Source organism: Camelus bactrianus, chromosome 19 (genome assembly GCF_048773025.1).
Source record: "Camelus bactrianus isolate YW-2024 breed Bactrian camel chromosome 19, ASM4877302v1, whole genome shotgun sequence".
In the NCBI taxonomy this organism is placed as follows: Eukaryota; Metazoa; Chordata; class Mammalia; order Artiodactyla; family Camelidae; genus Camelus; species Camelus bactrianus.
The window spans coordinates 46188534-46210350 of record NC_133557.1 but is presented as its reverse complement, the minus strand read 5'-3'; the positions used below and the strand labels follow the sequence as shown (position 1 = coordinate 46210350).

At 46.1% G+C, this 21817-nt stretch overlaps 1 long non-coding RNA gene across 3 annotated transcripts in view; it reads left to right on the top strand.

Annotated features, from left to right (window-relative positions):
* The first annotated feature begins 5578 nt into the window (after positions 1-5578).
* The window catches only part of LOC141574105 (uncharacterized), a 59506-nt gene continuing 43267 nt past the window's right edge, over positions 5579-21817 (top strand). For all 3 annotated transcript variants that reach the window (XR_012500781.1, XR_012500782.1, XR_012500780.1), the window contains exon 1: positions 5579-6481. This is a non-coding gene — a long non-coding RNA (uncharacterized LOC141574105). The remainder of the gene's footprint in view (positions 6482-21817) is intronic.

Genomic DNA, 21817 nt, shown 5'->3' with positions numbered 1-21817 from the left:
GACTGAACTATACAGGAGAGCCTATTCTGAAGGCTCTGCCCTTTAAGGATATTTAACACTTTTTCATTCATAAAAAGATTACAAGTTGCAGAATAGAAAATAACGTTTGTTTTGCTGGAGGTTTACAGAGATTTGACCCAGGCAGATAGCTGCAAGAACAAAGGATTCTAAAAACAAAGAATTCCTACACTAAGAAGTTTGCTACAACCAAGCACGTAGGAAAGGAGCCTGAATTCTGACTTGGGGAGATGGTTTTCCAGGACATTTGTTTGCCATCAAGGTCTACAGAAACTTGCTATTCCATGCCCCAACACCTGGTCTCCGAACTTATTGGCCTGTCCTGCACTGAGGAGAATGAATTTGGACTCGGTAACACTCCTATCTACCTAGCAAGCTGGGCACTGGAACTGAGGACAGATTTCCCACACCCAGGGAACTGCTGTGTGCCCTTGATGGTTCCACTAGGGTGGGGTGTGGTTTACCCAGGAGGGATGGGGACTATGCACCAACACTCAGGCAGTCTGCTCTGTCTGGGGCTCTGATCTACCTCCCGCTCCCCACCAGCCCATCACCTGGGACAGTGGAGCCAAGGCAGAAATCGTGCCTGCCTGTTTCCCAGCGTGTAAAAGCTGAATATGTACTCTTTCCAAGGTAGTTCTGAGCGACAACACCTTCGGGTGCTTGGTTCCCAGAGCAACAGGAAACCCAGCTCTGCGTGGGGGCAACGGGTGTGATCCCCGTAGGGGTTCTGCAGAGGCCTTGGCTGGAGGGCTGGACCAGGGAGGTAAAACTTGAGCTGCGGGCCTTGAAGGGTTAGAGAAGGGTACAGAGGCAGGACTGCCTCCTCCTTTGGGGTGCCCCCAGAGGTAAAGATTTTCTCCCCATCTCCACTACTCCCCTCCCCTCTCCAGATCCCTCCCTTCTCTCTGCACCTCCTGTCCATCTGTCTCACTCCACTTTTCCACTCCTCCCCTCCTTCTCCCATCTTCTCCCTCCATTGCAGCCCCGGCTTTTCTCGCAGAACCAAGAGGATCCCTGGCCCTCCTGCGCATGCGCAGTCGGTGCCAGCTGGACCGCCGGGTTGGAAGCCCCAGCTCCAAGCCGGGGATCGGCCCCAAAGGCTTCTCAACTCTGTCTCCCTGTAGGCTTTGGCTCCTTCCAGAAGCCTGGGCCTCTGGCTGTGGAAGTGCAAGTTGGGGTCTCCCGGGAAAGGGGTCAGGCGGCTGCGGGAGGGTGGTCCGCGTGTCACAGCACGCGAGGGCGCGAGTCAGCGTGTGTTCAGCTGAATTCCTTGGACCAGGCCCCTCTGACCGCGCCACCTGCCCCGGCGCCCCGGCCACAGCTGCTCAGGGCCAGGTGTGAACCTGCCGCCTCTCGCCCCAGCCGGGCTCCCCTCAGTCCGCAGCTGGTGTCCCCTTCCCCTCTCCCGCTAGCGAGTCCTCTCCTCCCGGGCTTCCTCTCCTCGGCCGCTGGCCCTTCCCTGCCCCTGGGAGGGCTGTGTCCCTGGCGGGCGGGGTCTGCCGACCCGGACTGGAGCGAGCAGCTGGGGCTGGGTCTGGCCTCCGAGCGGGGCTGCAGCCCGCGTCCACACACCCCCGCTTTCCCTGCCCCGCGACCCCGGGGATCCCCTCCTCTCCCTTTCCCGCTCCCTGAGGACAAGCTCAGCAGCGTGGGCGCTGCTCCCCGGGCTGAGAGTCTCCAGCTGTAAAGCCCAGCTTCTCCTGGTGGAGTCAGGAAAAGGGAGCGCCAGCGAGCTTCCTTCTCCTCCCTCAGTGTTTCTGCCCCAGGTAAGTACCTTGAACACTTTCAGTTGTTATGATGGCGGTGCTTGTTGATGTCACGTGTTTTTATAGTGAGAAGGATTACAGTGTTGAAAGCAGGGCTTTGTTCAGTTAAAAATGAACTGAGGGCATGAGGCTGCGACATCCTCCTTCCTTCCCTCTCCCAGAGTGAAACATGTGACCGCTGATTTTAGGAATACAGTTACAGTCCCTAAGTAGTCCAGCCCAGCTAGTATGTGTTAACAGGAAAAGCACCACCAGAGGCGTTGAAGACCTAGGGACATTGCAGTCCTAAAGAGCTCCTGGCACAGTTTGGTTTGTTTTGGTTTTTTCTTTTTCTTAAATTGTGGGGCAGACTAGTTGTATAGAGTGAAAAATAATTGTCAGGAAATATTTTTTCATATAACAGCTTTATTGTGATATTCTTCACACACTGTGAAGTCCATCCATTTAAATGGTACAATTCAGCAGCTTTTAGCATATTCACAGTGCTGCAACCATTATTATTCCAGAACGTTTTCGTCACTTCAGAAAGAACAGTGGAAATAAATGACCTAACTACCCCTACCCAGTGGTGGTTCTAAAGAAGTTTCTTGGCTGTTCCTGACCCTAAATTAACTTGTTACATTCCATGAAATATCTGGTTGGTATTCTAATCAGAATTGCATTGAATCTGTCTATCAAAACAGGAAGAATTAATGTCTTTATGGCTTAAACTTCTTCTACGCATGAATAAATCTGGGACCCTATCTTTTCATCTGTCCAGAGCCTGGCCCATGGGAAGTCCTCACTAATTTTTGGGCTTGTGAATGATGAGATTCTATACATCGTTAGTTGCAACTGTTGCCTTTCATAGGAGAGAAAAGTAACCTCAGTGAAGCCAAGTAACTCTCTGATGGTGAGAAAGATTTCAGTCAGTGCTGGAGTGATCCAGTGGACTTGGTGCTTGCAACCAGAATTCTCCACCACCTACAGCTAAGGGGATTACAGTTTTCTTCTATTTTTTTCTTAATGACGTTGCTTTTATTTTTACTTATTTTTTAAATTATAGTTCATTGAAGTGTAGTCAATTTTCAATGTTAGTTTCAGGTGTACAACAAAGATTCAGTTATAAACATATTCATATGTATATACATATGTTTTCGATTGTTTTTAGTACAACTCATTACAAGAAATTGAATATAGTTCCCTGTGCTATATAGTAGGTCCTTGTCATTTGTTTTATGTTTATTAATGTGTATCTGTTAATCCCCCCTTTCCTGCCTGCTAAACACAGTTTGCTTTCTATGTCCATGAATCCATTTCTGGCAGCACCGTTTTTCCTAGTAATATATGCTGGTTGGCTGCTTTCAGTTTCAGTAATTCCATCTTATCTGTGGGCGTTTTTCTTCTGGTGGGCCTCTATGTGGTTTGCACACGTGATAATAGAGATCTGTATTTGGGAGAACTCCAGGCCTAGTGTCGTCCCTGGTATGGAGCGCCCCCTGAGCTGATGCTTGAACTGGGAAAAAAGCATATTAAATGTTGGAATTTCCACTATGGTTGAGAATTCCAGGTTTCTATAATCTGTTTAGCCCACCTTAATATTGGCTGCACCCTTACTGGGTAATTTGGTGGAACTTCATGGTATGCTGTTGTAGATACAGGGACTTGTATGCTTCTTCTCTTTCCTTTTTCTAACACTTATTCTCCTGGGCCTACCAGATCCTCCCCCAGAAGTGCCGAGGTAAGGTTTGGTGCTATGCTGAGGCAATATCTGTTAATAAGGCCCTTTCCTCATCTCTTCTGAGCCTCCATTTCCTTCTCTGCACAATGAGGGTTTAGACTAGATAAGTCCTTTTCAGTTTCTTTTTAAGCCATGTTTCTTTTTAAGCCATGTTTCCTTTGAGAAACAGAAAATGCAAATCTCTCCTCCCATCCCAACACTTTAGATTTTGATAAGTCCTCCAAGGAGTGACATAGCTCTTTGTGGAAAATTGATGTGATTGTGATTCCAGGTAGCACAGAAAAGACTCTTCAGTGATTTATTGCAAGGAGAAAGCAGGAAAGGGTTAGTATGTCACACTTTCTAGTGTGAGCACTGGAGTAGGGGCTTGGGTTTAAATACGGTGACTGATGTGGCCTCTCTCTAATCTTGCACAATGTGATAAACCTCTCTCCCTCAGTTTCCTAATGTGTCAAGTTGGGGTGATAATATTTTAAGGCTTTTGTGAATTGGGGTGATAATATTTTAAGGCTTTTGTGAAACATTATACACATAAACCATTTGTGTCTCGGTAGAAACAAGACCTGCTAGGGAGTCAGGGATTTCTTTGGGAAAAAAAAAAAATCTTGTCCATAGCAATCTGTCTGTGTGTATTTTGAAGTTTCTGGGAAGTGAGGGTTGAATCTAAAGTCCATCATGGGACAGGTGGCCCATGGGTCTGTGTGCCTCAGATTGCCCCCTCCTCCCCAGTCCTCTTCCTCTCAGTCCAGGATGAAGATCCCTAGTATATTTACACAGAGGCCTTGTGGAAATGGCTTTTCATTTTATTGCTTCACCAAGAAAGGCTGCCATCATGATCTCTGTGGTCAGTTTTTGGTGACCTGAAGGCTATGCAATTTGGGGTTTCTATTTAATAAAAAGAAAAAAAATTACGAATACAAAATTAGACCTAGGGTGGTGACAGGGGCTGTTGGAAGTGGGGAACATTAGCTTTATTAGTTTCAGGTGCAGTGTCCTCTGGCCACGAGGACCCATCCTCGTGCTCTTAAGTTGGAAGGACAAGTGGGTTCAGTGGGAAATTTAACTGAGTGTATCTCATGGGCTGGGCATTGTCCTATTTGTACTGTGTGTTCCTTATTTGAGACAGTGAGCTCATTTATCCTCAATAGCCTCTTTAAAAAATTAGACTTTTTATTTTAAGATGTAATGTAGATTCCCATGTAGTCATAAGAGATTATATGGAGAAGGCCTATGGACTTTTGCCCAATTTTCCTTAATGCTTCCACCTTGCAAAGTTGGGGTACAATTCATTACTGACTCACTAACACTTTGAGGTTTGTGTTATTGCCCTCATTTCTATTCATGATTAACCTGGGCCTTAGAGAAGCACACAGGCATGCCCAGGTCACCCACATGGTTAATGTAGAGTCGGGTGGAATGTGGGCTTGGAATTTCCAGGCAGTACCATTATGATGGTCTGTGGCAGGCAGCAGCATTCACTTTGCTTGTTTATTCATTCATTCAACCAACTTTTATTGAGTAACCTCAGTGGGTCAGATGCTTTCATAGGGTTATCTGATTCTTCAGCAGTACTGATAATCAGGTAATATTTTCTTTTTTAATCTGAGAAAATTAGCTCTGCGAAGTTATAAACCCCCCAAAGGAAATATAGCTCATAAAGGAGGGATAGTAAATTTGTACAGTTCCCGTTTTTTATGCAGGTGGTACCCTAGGCATTTTACATTTTACATATCCATAATCCAGATATATTCTTGTAAGGCAAGGATTTTTTTTTTTAATTGAAGTATAGTCAAGTTTACAATGTTGTGTCAATTGCAAGGTGTTTTTTGAATTTTGAATTAAAAATATTTTTTGAGGAGAGTAATTAGATTTATTTATTTGTTTCATTTTTTAAAATGAGGTACTAGGGATTAAGCCCAGGACCTCGTACTTGCTAAGCACGTGCTCACCACTGAACTGTACCCTCCTCCCCAAGGCAAGTTTTCTTATCCATTACTCTGCAGCTTAGGAGTTCAAATAAATTGGAGTTGAAATCCAGATGTTTTGATCCCACTGTGGTTCTTTTGTTTATATTCTGCTGAAGCGGGTTCGGGAAAGCAGTTCCTTTGTTCATTTCTTTATTCAGCAGTTTTGAGGACTGACTATGCATAAGGGTCTGGCTAGGTGATTGGTACAGTAAACAATAAATGATCCTTCTCTGCAGGGCCCGGAAAACTAGACCAAAAGCTGGGTAATGTGATCCGAGCTATGGTAGCCATGTGCAGACTCTGAGGACAAACTGTACCCCCGGCTTTGCTTGGACTTCCCTTGCCTTCTGGCTGGTACACACCAGGTCACGGCAACCCAGAGGGGCCCGCAGCCCGCAGAACAGTATGTACCTCGATCTCCTCTCCCCTCTCGGCAGGGCCTGCAACATGAGCATCCCTGACTACGTTCAGAGTGCTGAGGACTACAAGACTCTCCCCGTGGTGGTCTAAGCCGTTGGGATCAACTCAGAGGAGAATTTCTTTTGCATTTATAAGCAAATCTCCTTGGTGAGCCGGATCATCCCCTGCGGCTCCCAGTGGGCACTCTGTATCTACTATAGGCACCACTATGCGCCCGAGAATGGGTGGAGCGAACTCCAGACCAACCGCAAGGTCTTGGGCCTTGTCACCATTGCGGACTGCCTCTAGGCCAAGGCCTTCGATAAGCTCCACGTGCAGAGGAGCTGTATGGCACCACGCTTAATGACTCTCAGCTCTTTGTCTTTGTGCTGCATGGGGAGGTAGCCGAGCAGACACGCACCGACATGGCGTTCAATCTACAAGGACTGCAGTGTGGTGAAGAGGAGCGAGGGCTTCACTGAGTCACTCTTCATCTTGCTCAAGTCTAAGTGGCTGGATGGGGCCCCCGACAACTCTGGGGACAAGATCCCGCTCCTCTGCATCCTGTTTGAGAAGGAGGACTTCATGGGACTGGACACAGACAGAAGGTAATTTACCTGGCAGCCCATTCGCCCTGGTTCTGTGCCAGGTTGCTTCCCTACATCCAGAAAGGGATCAGCAAGGAAGAGGGCTGTCTAGTAGCCAAGGGTGGAGGGAGGTGCAGCCCGCCGGTTTACAGACATTTAAAAGTGAATCCACCTTTGTTTCAGAGAGATCCTTTTAGGGTTAGTGTGGACACTGCCTCCTACTTTTCAGACAGGAAACCTGGTGGGACCCCTGGAGTTGCTGTCCAATAGATTAGCCACAGCCAATGATGCTAGGAGCCCTGGGGAGGAGGCTGGTCTGAGCTGAGATGTGCTGTAGGTCAAATGCACATCAGATGCTGAGACGTGTCTAGGAAAAAGAATGTAAACTATCTTGTTACTTTCTATATTGATTACATGTCAAAATGATAGTATTTTACATACAGTAGAATAAGTAAGATCAGTTCTTAAAATCAGTTTCTAGGATTGTTTTTGTTTGTTTGTTTAGTTCTTTGTTTACTTTTTAAATGTGGCAACTGGGAAACTTTCTTTACATGGATCTCATTTCATTACTGATGGGCAGCCTGTCCTGGGACAGTCTCATCCCTTTGCTTATAGATGAGATGTTGAATCCCAAGATGCAAAATGAGGCTCCGGTTGAGCTGGGGGTGGAGCCGGTGTCTCCTGACTCCTAGGCGCAGCACCTGCACGGCTCAGGCACTCTCTTCATGCCCGACAGTCACCATGCCAGTTTAGGACATCAGGAACACCGCCAGGGACTTCCGAAAGAACTCCTTACGCAGGAAAAGTCTTGTCACGGAGTTTGGGACAGAGCAGGGAAAGTTTCATATTCACTTTGTCCCTGTGATTATGTCAAAGGCCTCACTTTACCTCGAAAGTGCAGACGAGCTCTTCTGGGCTGCCTAATCCCCACCTTCTGCTCTGTTTCCCCGTGTGTCCATCATGATGTCCCTCGGGCAGGAGAGGTTGAGATGCCTTTGCAGAGAGGTGGTCCCCCTTTGCTGCGGAGAGTGAGGGAATCTGTGTCTCCCAGGCCTACGGCCTTGGGCCTAGAGTCTGGAGAGCGCTCATGGCGGTCTCACAGGTGACGGTCTGAGCTCCTAGCACGTGCAGCTGGGTCCGCTGTGGAGGGGGTGATCTGTGATTCTTGAACTTACCCAAGATCAGATCCTAATTTCTCGTTGTTGGTCAGTTGGAGAAGAAGGTGCCAGAGAATTGATAAAAAGAAAGTCCAGACCAGCCCTGTGAGTGAGAGGTACAGGGGACCCGAGTCCCACTTGCGTGTGGTGCCTGGCGAACTCTGCATGAATTTTCAGTTCCTCCCCGGGCATGCCTCTATGGCTTAAGGAAGGGGCAAGGCATGTCATGGCCATTATCTGTACTTGTCCTGACAGGGCCCTGTGATCTACATGTCCGCACTCCCCTTCTTCTCCTTGGAGATGAGGTGGCAGGTTTAGGAGCCTGGGCACTGCTGAAGGCACAGCTGCCAGCACCGGGCTTCTCCCAGACTGGCTCCGTTCACCTCACCTGTCACCTCCTGCTGAGCCCCCAGGCGTTAGTCCGGGTAGGTGCATCGGTGCAACGTAGGCAGGGACCAACTTCTCCCCCTGGACAGACTGCTGCATGAGCAGTGGAAGCCTGGAGCCATGCCCCAGCCCTGTGGCCAGTGCTTCCTCTTTTATCATAGGAGGCATTGGTGACATTTTTGCTCAGCAACTGCTTGGCTCTGAGTCTGTAGACCCACCAGAGAATGCCAGCTTGTTTTTGCCTTTTCAAGTCTGTCCTTGGGATTTGGCAGAGTAGTTGGATGTGTGCTTAGCCCATAGTGGTTGACACAGTCTCCATTGTTTACCCAGAAAATCGTGTACCAGGCATGGTTCTCGGCATCAAAATACAGCAGCGCATTAAACCTCCCTCCTGGTGGGTCTGTCTGTTTTGGTACAAAAAGTACCCAGCCAGCATCTGAACGTCAGTGAGATAATGCGGCCAGTGAGCTCGGGTCAAGCACGTTCTTCTCCAGTCACTTTTACTCCATTGTTCCTTTTACTATTATACAGTCATTAATTTATAAAACAATGCTTTGGTGCAGGAGCAGAGCCTAATCCTCTCCTGCTACTCTTGGTGGGAGTGAGTAAAACAGCCTGAAATGTGACCACATTTTGTAGCTCAAAAGCTGTCTAGACGCATGTAGGTGGAGTTTTGGTTTGGGGCTCTGACCACGTTGGTGTCCCCCGGCAGCACTGCTCCACACAGGTCCCTGCCTTCCCTGGAGCAGGAGGTGAGGATGGGTCTCACTGTCCCTGGGTCCCTGGCCTCACACACTCACGTAAATTCTTGTACAGGCTGTCAAATTCATTTTTGTTCTTGTGTGTTTCTAATTTTCGCCTGTTCCTCTTTTCCTTTTTCTTTTTTCCTTTTTCTCTTGTACTGCCCTTTGAGTATGTTGTTGCGTCTGAAAACGTGGGCTGTGCACACCCTGCATTGGAAATAGCTGGATCGCCCTCCGTGCTGTCTCCATCACTTTAAAAGGCAAAAACTTAACAGCTGCCTTGATCCATGTATTATCCTAGTCATCTTTTTATTTTCTAATTTTTGGAATGTTTGCTTTGTTATCACATCACCCACTGGTGTTTGATACCTGTTAAAATCCTTGCTTTGAGGAAACTGTTTGGTCCTCCTTATATTTGGTGAAAAATGCGCCCTTATTAAATTTGTTTGATTGTTTTGAAGAAGTGAGATACGAATTGATTTAGGCGGCTGCTGAGGGATTATTTTCATGGAGTATTTAAACTTGTAAAGTCAAAGTCTGCAGCATCTTGCTTGATTCCTGCTTTTCCACAAACGTGCTCGGCACGCGGTTCCTGGCTGTCGCTCTCTGACGTGCGTGATGGCGCTGCCTGGCCGGCGGTCACTGGTGAGGAAGTGGCCGGCTCGTGGGTGAGCAGCTGTTGGAGGAAGCAGTCACCGTTTTGGTTTTTTTTTTTTTTTTTTTGCATTCAACTTCCCAGTGTCATTTACTTTACTTTGCCTTCATAACGGGGCAGAAGCCGGTCTAAAATCCATGCCACTCTTTTGTTCCCTTTACGAGGTTGTTTTTTCTGAGTATCAGGACAACATGGCCTTCTCCTAAGTAGCTGGCTCACCTGGATCTGGTGGACACAGGGTCCGCTAAAGGGGACCGTGGCTTCCTCTCTGCTTCAGCCAGTGGGCATGCAGAGCCAGGTCTGTGGTTTGGCTCAGCAGCCATGCAGTCCTCCCTGCACAGGACTTTACTTTTAACACATGTTGGCAGTAAATAGCTGACTCTGTGTCTGTTGCAGCTGACGTCCACCACTGACGGCCGGGTCGTTAGTTTGCCGAGTGAGTCTCCAAGACCTAAGTCAGCAGTGTAGGAAGAAGCTTTGACCGACCTAGGACCTTGGATTCTCACCCCCACTCTGGTTCATCTCACCCGGGGGAAGTGTTTGGCCATCATCGTCATGCTGGCCATGAGGTCTTGTTTCTCCTTTCATGCTCTGGTCCAAATGTCGACACTTCACCCTTCACTGACTTGGTCTCGCTTGAGACAGGCCAGACTTTCTGAAAGAGTCCAACACATCTCGGGGGGAACTGAACAGATGTAAGTTTCGCAAGTAGAAGGAGTCTATGCTGTCCGGGTTGGCAAATGCAGGCTGGGATCTGTGATGGCTGGGCTGTGCCCTGGACACAGGCCTTTCCCGTGGCTCCTGAGAGCCCAGGGGTCTGAGTGAGAACAGCCTTGCCTGGGTTCCTCCATCCACATCTGCTCACTGGCAAGTGTCTCTGCTAATTAGGAGCTTCCACAGACCTCGGGCCCTTCAAAGTTCAGACCACGGGAGAACCTTGAGTCCCTTCTCCTGAGCCTCCTTTGTGAGAATCCAGTGCCTACTGAGGTGACCCGTGCCAGGAGATGCCTCCCCCTCCAGGGAGCACCCTTCGGAAGATTGTGTCTCACTGCACCATGCTGTGAGCTTGTGGGATTCCGGCCGCAGTCCCTGCAGAACCAGACTTGAGATGGGCTTAGCGATAGAAATGACAAGACAGATTCCAGGGCAGGGCTAGGGGGAGGGAACAGGGGAAATTTAATGTGATCTCAAACACATAGGTGGGTGCTGGGGCTGTTACTAAAATGGGGAGACTGGGAGGTACCTCCAGAAATCGAATTCCAGAGTAAATGGTGGACATGAGGCATTTTTAAGATGCCATTTGTCATCCAAGTTAGGACTTCAAAGACGCACTCTGGTCTATGAGCCTGGGGCTCAGGTGAAGGTGCCGGACTAGAGATACAAGTTGGGAGTCGTCATTCTTAGCTGGTGTTCACAGCCGTGTAGGTGGATGAGCTCATCTAGAGAGGTGCAGACTGAGGCTGAGGGGGGCAGGGCTGTGCCTCGGTTGGAGGAAAGCCCAGACCATGCAGGTTTGGTGTGTCAGTCAGTGGCAGCGTTTGCGATTTTCAGAGCAATGCCATTTATCCTTAAGGGGCGGGGGGATGGGGAGGGCCACCCAGGAATAAATCTGAAGGGAAGTTTGTGGCCACGTGTGCATGTCTTGGGACGATGCAGAGGCTGCAGGGTCCAGGGTCCGGGAGGGAAGTCTCCTCAGAAGCTAGAATTGGAGTGGGGAGAAGGTAGTCACACCCACCTGTGAGGGAGAGAGGGAGGCCTAGGAAGTCCCCACCCTACTGGACTCGCTTTCCCATGAAAAGAAGGCAATCAGAAAGAGGATCTAAGGTGAGAAGGGATGGGCACTGGGTGAGGAGCCAACCTGGAGAATGGTTCTTGGACAGTTCTGGAATAGTCTCCCTGCAAAATAGAGTTAAAAATTCTCAGACTCTTAAGAACATTGATGGTGACTGGGGAGGAGACAGTTCTTTTTCTGGCCTACTAAGGGTAAGTCAAGTATCCGGGGACACACAGAAGAATCAGGCAGTCTGTTCCAGGGGCTTGACCCTTACCGGGGGGAACAGAGCAAGCTTGAAGGGGGAGGAGGGCAGCGGAAGGAAACTAGCCAGGCCCTGTATCAGGTACCAGTCGGCCGCCATACTTGCGTGTTGCATTCACATCCATGCCTCCCAGGTGGGAGGTGGCAGCCCCCTTTTGCAGATTGGGAAGCCTTCTTAGAGGGGTTAAGGAATTGGTCTGTTTTGCGGATAGTAAATGCTGTAGCAAGATTCAAGCAGGGCCTTGTCAGATCTCAAGGGCATGTTTTCTCTACTAATTCCGGTACCTCCCTGTTGTACTTGGAATGGTGAAGTGGGTCAGTTTTGGAGCCTTTCAGAAAAAGTGCAACTTATGTGCCTCAGGACTGTTTCACAAATCTCAGTGTTCTTTGATGGTTCGGAAGCACCCCAGTGCTTTTCGCCCCACAGAGGTAAGGTCTTACTCCTTTGACGATGACGTGGTTGCAAATGACGTACAGGTGCAAAACCAGACTTAGCAGCTTCTGAAGGGAAACTCTCTAGTTCTCCCTTGATAGACTTTCTTCCACGGGATGTAACTGTGCTGCAGGGTAGGCCTGAGCTTTCTGTATGGAGTGAGGGTTTCGTATATAAAGTTAGCATAAAACGGTCAGATGAAGGAAATCGACGTTGACAATTTATTTTTGGGTTTCATTAGACAAGATATACTATCAGTTCATGGCCCATATAGCGAACGAAATTGAGTACAGAACATTGCATTTCTTCCTTTCTATTTAGAGTTCTCTTACAGCATAAGGCTGCCTGCTTTGGAACATCAGCTTCACCACCAGGGTGCTGTCTTTGTGTTGGTGTGATTGCATTTACACAGTGCATGTAATCTGGGCTTCCTCAGCCCCAAACAATCCAGTGCAGAATCATGGGCTGTAGCCATCTCTTAGTCACGCAAATACTTCTAAAATTATATGATGCTAGAAAAGAAAGAAGAGAGAGAGAGAGATTGCCTTTATCAAAGTTCCTTTCAATTCTAACTGCAAACTGTTGTTGAGCAGCTCTGGTTTCCTTTGGATATGAATATATACATTTCTTTGCATGTAACCTGGGTTTTGGACTAGAACACCAAGCTCTTGGTGTCCACAAGCCACAAAAATAGTAACCAGATTGCATAAGTGTGAAATATTTTATTGTTTTTTTCTGAGAAAGAAACCTTGAATTTGGGACTTGGGCTGTGATTTTTGCTTTTTGCTTCTCCCACCCCTCTTGTAATCTCTCACTCCTTCACACGTGGCCCCCAAGAGGTCGTGGTCTCAAAGGAGCAGGCAAACACCCAGTTGGTCTCCATGCAGTGCTGATGTAGAGGGAGCCCAGCCAAGACCTAAAGGACATTATCAGAGAGGACTTCCTGGAAGAAATGGGCTCTACATTCAGTTGTGAGGACGTAGTAAGTGTCAGCCAGAAGGCATCAAGAAGATGGCTCACGTGGCAGGAGCAGCCCGGGCAGAGGCCTAGAGGCTTGTGGGGTGGAAACTCGGGGAGTGTGCCTTGTGTGGTCCAGGGTGGAGAGTGCCCTGCTTGGGAGGACACTGGAGAGGGCCTTGGGTGGAAGGCTTTGGATGAGTTTGGGTTTTACTAGAACTGACACAGGAGGCAGTGAAGGGTGTCAGCAGGAAGTGACCCTCAGAAAAGGTACTTCTTGTTTTGCTTCTGATATTCTACAGAAAGAAGGGTCTGGATGGGCGAGAGCAGGTATGTCTGTCCCTTTGAGTCCTACCCCGTCATTCATTTATTCATAACACAAGCACTTCTGAGTGTCTAGGGGAGAGAGAGTGGACCCCCATTAGTAAGCAAAATGTATTTGCTTCTTGGGAGCTTAGCAGTGTCAGAAGTTGACTTAGCCTAGAATGTTCTAGGAACAGAGGAACAAAGTGCGGAGGTTAGGGGAAGGGAAGGCTTCCTTGAGAAACAGTCAAAATGAGCCTGGAGGCAAGTGGGAAGTAGGAGCAGGTCAGGGGGCCCCTGAGATCACTGGGGACCTGGGTACTGAGGTGAAGCTGGGCGAGCAGTATCGGGGGTGGGGTTAGAACTCCACCAGGGAGCCTCTGAAGGGTTTGAAGTGGGGTGATGTAATCAAATTTGTGCTTTGGGAAGGCTGCCCTTGCTCTGAGTGTGTGTGTGTGTGTGTAACGGGGAAGAAGGGGAGGGTGCCACCAACTGGGGGGGCATTAGAAGACCATTCACAGGCTGGGAGGTGACCCGTGGGAGAGGGGCATCGGGGCTTCTTGGGGACCGCAGAGGCAGTGTGGATGACGGATTTTCTTATGGGGAGGGCTTGTTAGCGGGGCCGCCCTAGCGGCGCCTTTTGGCTGGAAGAAAACAGATGGAGGTAGCCAGGTGGATTTTCCTCTTCTCTCCTTCCCTGCCTTGTGTGATGATCTTAGCTCAGCCAACATTTGGAACAGAAGAGCTAAGTTCCAGGGTAGCCCAGGACTTTGTTGAGCTCGTTCGTGTGAGATCTGATAGAATTTAAGTTTGTGTTCAGATCTGCATGTACACTTCGGTAGAAATATCCCGTCTTTTGGATTTCCATAGGGGTTTTATTCTTGATAAAAATTGCGTTCTTGGTGAGAGGAAATTTAATACAGCTGTTATCTTTCTCAAAAAAAATCATATCTTTTAAGAACATTAATATTCAAAAGAATAGGAATATATAAAAATGATAAAGTAAGGCTTTGGTGTAGTTTCTTTGGTTTCTGAGTTAATGTGGACTTATAGCCTTTGCATTACTTAATAGCACATCCTTGTCAGTATTTAAAGAGCAGTTAGTGAGCGCCACAGGCCCCACCTCTCAAAGCATCATTAAAGTTTGCTCTGAAATAGTGAGGTCATAAAGGTCTTGTTTGCAGAAACCAAACAGTTGGTTTATAATATGCAGCATAGCTCCCTTTATAAAATAAAAATAGGATCAACATTAAGAAAGTGGAAGATAATTGATTTTTTTAAATCTGAAACATAAACTTTCTTGTGCAAATGTTGCAACTGGAAATATTGAAATGAAAAATCCTACTGTAATATAATCTACGTGGAATACATATGGGCCTTTCACGATTCAAAAGTAACTGCGCAGTGGTTTTTGAAGTCAGGAGCATTCCAGCTCAGATACTGGGAATGATGGTTGCTGGTTTTCAATGGAAGAGCCTAAATTTGCCTTCTTAGCCTTTTTTTTTGTTGTTGTTGTTGGTTTTTTTTTGTTTTGTTTTTTTTTTGTTTTTTTTTTTGTAGTGAGAGGGTTGAGTAATGCTTTGCCAGCATGATTTTGGGGAAATTTAGGGTCAGATGTCGTGTACCAGCAGTGAGATATTTCCATGCATTTTATATTCCGGACATCACCAGGGCACATGTGGGGTTTGTGCCTGCAGGCAGGGATGCTGCAGTACTCCCTGATCCATCACCGTTATGTCCTGCAGCTGCTCTGGTCAGTGAATGATTTTCTGTGGCTTGGAGATAAGATGGTCTGATGCAGATGATCAGATGTGTAGTTAAAGTGCTATTACTTGAAATAAGAGAAACCAAGAAACATGGCTCTAACAATACAGGATGAGGGAGGAGAAATGGCTGAGCTACTTGCAGTGGAGAGTCTTCTCAGGTGACTCCCTCACCGTGATTCCTGCCAATATCCGCCTCAGCCCTGCACGGTAATCCTGCCAAAGCAAGCATGCACTTTGCTCAGAAACTCACTGAATTTCCTTGTGCCTCTGTTTGTTGGCTTTTTTTTTTTTAAGCACATCTTGCCCTTTGTTTAATGCCATCCCTGATAGTGACCTCTTACACTCATTCTTCTGGACCTCGTCCATACATAGCTGCTGAATGGATGAACAGAATGTAGTATCTCCATGTAGTGCAACATTATTCAGACGTAAGAGTGAATAAAAAAGAAAAAAATAAAAGGGGAAGTTGAAAAAGTCCACCTGTTCTGGGAAGTCCACCCTGACTGCTCAACCTGCCCTTTTCCCTTTGAAACCCAATACCTTATGCTCCACTCTACTCTTTTTGATAGTACTTACCACCTTCTAATAAACTTTAACGTTTTCAAAAAAAAAAAAAAAAAAAACAAAGAGAGATGCTGATACCACTTCAACACCTACGAGCCTTGATAACAGCATGTTAAGTGAAAGGAACCAGACACAAAAGGCCACATATTGTTGATTTCAGTGATCTGAAATGCCCAGAATAGGCACATGCAGAGGCAGAGAGCAGGTGATGGTTGCAAGGGGCTGGGTGGAGGGGGGATGGGGTGTGACTACTAGTGGACAGGGGGTTTCTTTTGGGATGACGGAGTGTTCTGGAGATAGATGGTGGTGAGGGATGCACAGCCGTGAGTGTGCAGAAGACTGCTGAGCGCTGTCTCTGGGAGTGCCTGTTGGGGCCACTTTATTTTGGCCTCACCCTGCAATGTGAAGAGTCATCTTCTGCTGTGGCCTTTCTACTCCTGTGAGTGGTGAGGCTCAGAGACTTTGCAGAGTCATTTTTCTTTTTTCCCCCTTGCTAAGTGTAGGCAAAAAAGGTTTAAGCCTGAGAAAGTGCTCCATCTGCAGAAATGTCTTTTAGTTTTGCATGGTGTAAAAATCTTGAGAGCTTTTTAATCGTTGAGGACAGTCTGGGGGTGGAAATAGCCCGTGAAGCCTGGGTGAGACTGGGAAGAGCCGCGCTTCCCTCCCAGACACGGGTGGGGATTTCACCCCCGTTCAGGCAGTGAAGGGCCCAGACCCGTGAGTGGAGTTGACACTCGTGAATATTTACGTATATCCGCTGCTTCATGTTGGATATTAATTTCAAGCTGAGTCAGTTTGTGGCGGCAGCCTCATCCTACATCAGGAATTTATAGTATCTGCTCTTTGAGGCGAAGACCAGACAGACTTGATTATTTAACTGTCTCTCTTGAATTGATATCTCAGATTCCTTTGTCAAAAGCAAAACAGCAGAAATACAGACGTCCTTTAATGCCGATGTGACCTGGAACGGGTTTAGTCTCAGTGCCTCAGTGGCCTTATCTGCGGGTGGAGAACATGATAACAATGCTTCCCTCAGAGGGGCTGGGGAGGGGGGAGTGAGAAGCCCAAATGTAGGACTTACACGTGATGCTCATGAATGACCGAATTTAGTGCTCTCAGCCTGGTGAGGCCTCAGGGACAGAGATGTCAGAACAGAGCAGTCCTAGCCGGAACTCGATCCGTGTTGGCAGCTGTTACGATCACTATCACCACTGTGGGTTATCAGGTAGTTTTAAGACTTGGTAATATGAATTCTTGAATAATATTAAAAGACTAGACATCTCAGACCCAGTTTACATAGTTCTCAAGAATTCCTCTGAGAAATGGATTTTTTTTCCCCATCTTAAATCTGAGTTGAGTCTCTAAAAAAATTCTGTATTCCGCCATCATTTTGCTTTAATTCTCCATTTCTTAAAAAAAATTTTTTAAATGAAGTTACTGGGGACTGAACTGAGGGCCTCATGCATGCTAAGCACATACTTTCCCAAATGAAGTATAATCTCCCCGCTGTTTTTTTTAAACATTACTTTCTTAATATTCAGAGGTTAGAGGCCTCTAATTCTTTTTCTGGAGACTTGTCCATGAACCTGTAAATCTATAATTAATGGACAAATCTTGGTTTATTAAAAAAATCAATAGAATATTCTGCAATCCATCCAAAAGGAAATGCTCATTGACTTAAAATGTTTCTCCTTTATGTTGATTTCTACTTTTTGGTCTAGCTTAACTTATTAACAGCCATCCTCATCATCATAATGACCAATCTCGCTGTGAGTGGACACCTACCTAAGGCTAAAATGCTTTCCTCATGTTTTATTTGATAGCAGGTGTTTGAGGGTAGGTATCAGTGTCTCCATTTTTGCAGCTGAGTGATTGAGAGATGGGCCAGCTTGTCCCAAATCGTACTCAGGTGGTGGTGGCTACCTCTGTGCTGGAACCCTGGCTGCACAGGATGCAATCTGAGTTGCTCCTCTTATCAGCCTCCCGTTGAGTGGTTTCCCGAACACCTCTAAGTCCATAAATGGCCAATTTTAGTGATCTCAGCCTGATGAAGCCTTGAAAGGAGAGACACCAGTGAGAATGTGAGACAGAGTGGCATAAATTAAAATTGTACATTTTCAGAAATGTTTTTTTCTCAGGTAATGATTTAAAAATTTAGTATTTTTTTTATTTTAGTGCTCTGTAAGCATTAAAACAAAACATTAAAAGTAATTATAGTGCAAAAAAGAAGTGGGCTTTGAAAGTCCAACCATTGCTTATGATGTTACATGTTTTTGTCTAGTGGCCCTTATTGACAGAAATACAAAGACTGAATTGGTTTTATGTAGTCTTAGTATTGAAGAAAAGATTGTCAGTGAATATAGTAACTAAAATCTTTACTCTTTTCTTTCCTGATGATGAATATGTAATTTGTTTTCATGACTTAAGTACATTTCCTCATTTGTGAAATTTGAGTAATATGGTTTAAGTTGTCTGACTGTGAGAGTTAGACGCCTTGTATACAAAGCACCCAAGATGTGCTTAATAAAAGTATGCTGTCACAACGCCAGATAGTTTAGAAGGATCAACTCTGAATACTAAAGAAGGTGGCTTATTTCTGATGCATATTCAATATGTTTATATATGATATATATGAATATGGTTTAAAGTAACAAGGATCCTTTTTTTTGTGCAGTATGAAGTTTTAATGAAATCTGTATCATTCTAATGAGACAGGGACTAGTTAAATTGCCTTAAGCAGACAACCTTGAAGATTATTTACTCAGAATATGTATTGTTACAACTCAGAATTCATGTTGCCGTGTAACCATCCCCTCAGAGATTTAAATTAGTGTGATTCTGAACAGATCCATTAAATTTAGAAAAATCCACATTGATCATTTTCAGGGAGTAAGCTTCTCACTTTTGTGATTAAAGAAAATTTTGATTTTTTTTCCTGCACTCTTAACAGGTTTAAAATATCAAAACATTGATTTGACCTGTCACTTTTTAATAGAGAGAATAAAGCTCATGTTGTTTTACTATGTAAATAAATGTTTTTGTATTTCAACAAACTTGTATGATTTCTGGCTCTTTGAGAAGTATTTTGCAAGATGCTTAGATTATCTGCTTTTGGATAAATACAGACGTGACTTTTATGAATATAGGCCTAGTACAGATCTGTTGGTTTTTGCTACAGTTCAAGACATGAGGCCTAGGGGAACTTTGCTCCGGATTGACAGGAGGACAGATCCCAGGCTTCAGTCTCCCCTCCTGTAAAATGAAGTGGCTGGACTGTATTCTTCCCTCTTCTAAGATGAGTTTCCATGAGCCTATGTCTTTTGTTTATATTCAGGACTATTAGCAATATCAGATTAAATACTGAATACCCCTCCCTTCCCCTGAAGCAAAGTTCAGTATGTGGTACACAAGCTTTTAGTTACCTGATTCTCATTTCTCATCCTACAGGCAATTTTTGTGTTGCATGTTTCCCGGGAACCTGGAAGGTATTTTTAGCCATAGGTGACACTGTTGCACCTTCTTAAAGTCTTAATATTCCTGTTTTTAAAAGAAGGCTTAAACAACGTGATTTTATTTTGATTTCTTTGCTTAATATTTCAGAATACCACAATGTCCATTGTGTCTTTCTGCCTGGAAAAATTATTCTGCTTATATCTTAGTTTTATTCTGTCATCTCGCTGTGAACTTTTCAGACTTGCTGTGCAAACAATGGCAAAATCGGACTTTTCTTCCAGTGTTAGAAACCAGTGAGCCGGAATTTTATAAAACAGTTCTAAGCGGCCTCTGGAACACCTTAAAGGTGAAAAGTGTATTGAGTTCCCTGAGTATTGACCCCGCCGCTGTGTGCTTATTGGTGGGGGTTGATTTGGTACATATAAGAAGGGGTGTAGTGTTTTGACTTGGGTTTGTCTGCACGTGCTGCCACTGAGCCACGTGAGCCTGAGTCAGTTCGTTCTGAGTTTTTCCCTCGTCTGTGAGATGGGGACTTTCGTATCTGCTTTGTAGAATAATGAGAATTAGAAGTTATGTAAAGTGTTTACCACAGTGGGTATGTCAAGAGGGCTCTTAAACTTTTGCTGCTGTTTTGTGTGAAGCCATCATTTGATGGTCTTTGGCAACTACTAAGAAACAGGAAAATAAGAAAAGCTGGTTTTATGATGAAAGACATTTGAGGAGGTTCCATAGTTCCTATACCCATAATTTAGCATCAGCAGAGTCAGAACTCTTACACAGTGGCCCTGAAACAATGTTAAGCCACAGAATTTTTTGTTACTTCATATATGTCGGGGCTTAAGGGGATCCAATACTTATACACATGTTGTCTCCAGCAGCCAACTGAGAGATGATACAAAAGAGTATGCAGGCATTAAATGTCTTCTTTGTTACTGATGAAGCCACTTTCTCCATGAACTTCAGGGCTGTGGGTAAATGAGTGTCGTGATACTGTGTCCCAGAATTAGAGACTTACCCTGTCCCAGGTATCTCTGTGCCACAGTGAGCCTTCCCTTGAGAGGATCTGCCCCATCATGCACAGGGATGTCCTGCCATGGAGCTGAGCATCCCAGGTGCTTCCCAAGGGTGGCCAACCCTGGACGGAAAGGAAGGGTTTCACATGCCCTGCTTGTCTCCCTGGAATCACACCTCACTCTGTTAGTGTGAGGAGGGCTAGCTGTGGGCCAGGGGTCAGTGGTGTGAAGGGAGAAGCACCCTCCATGGCCCAGAGGAGTGGGGAGGAGGCATCCCCTCCCTCAGTTTAAAGACGTGGTGGGATGGAACAGAAGGGTGCACCCCAAGAGTTTATAAAAGGAGAAATAAGGATTTCTTTTGGGATATAGACTAGCCAGGAAACACAGAAGATGATTAGAAAGGAGACTTGTAAACCACTGTAATATTAAGTTGACATTTGTTGAGCACCAAAAATGTGCTACATTCTTTTCTGAGCGTTTTACAGAAATGTATCCTTCAATCTTCTCAACAAGCGAGTAAGAAAAGTTTGATTTTTATCCCAGGTTTACAGTGTGGAAATTGAGGCACACAGAGGGTAAGTTGGCCAAGGTCACAGAAATAGTAAGTGGCAGAGCTGGTATTTAAACCCTGGCTGTCTGGTTTTGAGGCTCACAGAGACGGGCTTTGGGTGTTTAGATGTATCTGCATGCCTTGATCTCTGTACGTCTGTGCATCCGTTAGCCCAGAAAGGACAGGGAAAGGAGAGTCACACAGGTGCTCACAGTCGTGTCTCGGCCACTGTCCAGGAAGTGTGCACCTTGATTAGCGTTGTTTTCCAGGCAGTAGATCTGTTGGTATAACAGAAATTTAGCCCATTGAGTTAATCTAGAAACCCTTCCTGCTCTACTTCTGTCCATGCTTGCCATGTGACTGCCTGCCCGTGATTGGGCCATTGAGGAGAAAATGTACTCATGGTTGAACTCTGATATTGCAGTCTGGTTCATAGTTTCACGTCTTCTGTTACATTAATAAGTTAAGTTTCTGGTTTTCTTGCATCAGTGTCTCATGAGTTTGGTTAATGTGAAATCAGTCCATGGGAGCCCAGGGGTGCTGACTGCATAATTTTTGAGCAAGTTGTGGCACTTCTACCCGTGCAGACCTGACTGGATGATGTCCGCCTTCCGCACTTTTTTACCCCAATATCAGGGTCCTATCCCATCCCCGGGTGTGAGGCTGGAAGCTTTCTGGGAAGGCCAGTCAGAGGCCAAGTCCACCAATCAGAAAATGGTGAACTACCTCAAAGTGGGTTTAATAGAAGAAAAGGGCTTCCAGGTATTCCGATGGGCTGTTCAAGTCCATTTGGTGAGAAGCTGTCCACTATCTGTGGTTGAGCTGCTGCTTTGCTGTTGAAAAGTCTGGAGTAAATGAAGGGACTTTAAAAAGCAGAAAGGAGTGATTTCAGGTGGTACATCCACACCGGGGAGAAGTGATGGATGACCGCCTGTGTGAGGCATAGACAGAGTCCTACAAACTTCATAAAACAGCTTCAAATGATCTTCCATCTGAGTGCATTTCATATGGGGTCCAGTTCATCACTGGTCGCGCTGAGAGGGCAAATATTAATGATGGCAGAAAGGACACAGAGGCATCAAAAAGTCTCAGTCATGTTCCCTGTTTAAAGGATGTGGCACAGTGTAATATATTTGAGCTGGTTTTTCACTGAACAATTTTTGTGTTTTCTGGGACTCCCCAGTGCCCCAATGGTCCATGCAGCTGGGTGTCCCCTCAGTGCAGCTCCGTCAGCGGTTGCCCTGGGCAGACGTGGTGTCACGGGGAGCAGGACGGTCAGCGTCCCCGGCTCCTCCAAGCTTCGTCTCCTCATCCGCAGTGCCGGGTTTCTCATCCGTGTCT